The 1028-nt window shown below is 51.0% G+C and overlaps 1 non-coding gene and 1 pseudogene across 1 annotated transcript; both read left to right on the plus strand.

The window, feature by feature from the left end:
* Window positions 1–359: 359 nt before the first annotated feature.
* Window positions 360–478, plus strand: LOC123178963 (5S ribosomal RNA). Its single transcript, XR_006489995.1, has one exon. It is a non-coding gene; the product is annotated as a 5S ribosomal RNA (ribosomal RNA).
* A 439-nt stretch (window positions 479–917) lies between these two features.
* LOC123178964 (uncharacterized) lies at window positions 918–1028 on the plus strand (annotated as a pseudogene).

Consider the following 1028-nt stretch of genomic DNA (forward strand, 5'->3'; position numbering starts at 1 on the left):
GTGCTTGGGCGAGAGTAGTACTAGGATGGGTGACCTCCTGGGAAGTCCTCGTGTTGCATTCCATTTTTAATTTTTTTCGCGCCGCTTGCAAAACAAAACGCACGTGTAAGTAATATATTTACCGTGTTTTATTATTTTGCACGAGTGCGGTAAGTCATAGCTGGGTGCTCACGATTCACGGGTCCAGCGTCGGCGTTGTGGCGCGGCAAGCGTGCACTGGTGCGGTTGAGAGGGAGGGGTGGAAACCGCGTTAAACTCGTCTCCGTAGTTGAGAGGGAGCGGCCAAAGCAATGTACAATCGTCTTTGTAGTGGAGCTGGGAGGGGCAAGGATAAGGGACGAAGACCGGGGTAACATGTCGGATGCGATCATACCAGCACTAAAGCACCGGATCCCATCAGAACTCCGAAGTTAAGCGTGCTTGGGCGAGAGTAGTACTAGGATGGGTGACCTCCTGGGAACTCCTCGTGTTGCATTCCCTTTTTAATTTTTTTCGCGCCGCTTGCAAAACAAAACGCACGTGTAAGTAATATATTTACCGTGTTTTATTATTTTGCACGAGTGCGGTAAGTCATAGCTGGGTGCTCACGATTCTCCTGGGAAGTCCTCGTGTTGCATTCCCTTTTTAATTTTTTTCGCGCCGCTTGCAAAACAAAACGCACGTGTAAGTAATATATTTACCGTGTTTTATTATTTTGCACGAGTGCGGTAAGTCATAGCTGGGTGCTCACGATTCACGGGTCCAGCGTCGGCGTTGTGGCGCGGCAAGCGTGCACTGGTGCGGTTGAGAGGGAGGGGTGGAAACCGCGTTAAACTCGTCTCCGTAGTTGAGAGGGAGCGGCCAAAGCAATGTACAATCGTCTTTGTAGTGGAGCTGGGAGGGGCAAGGATAAGGGACGAAGACCGGGGTAACATGTCGGATGCGATCATACCAGCACTAAAGCACCGGATCCCATCAGAACTCCGAAGTTAAGCGTGCTTGGGCGAGAGTAGTACTAGGATGGGTGACCTCCTGGGAAGTCCTCGTGT

Source organism: Triticum aestivum, unplaced genomic scaffold, assembly GCF_018294505.1.
Source record: "Triticum aestivum cultivar Chinese Spring unplaced genomic scaffold, IWGSC CS RefSeq v2.1 scaffold147045, whole genome shotgun sequence".
Classification (NCBI taxonomy): domain Eukaryota; kingdom Viridiplantae; phylum Streptophyta; class Magnoliopsida; order Poales; family Poaceae; genus Triticum; species Triticum aestivum.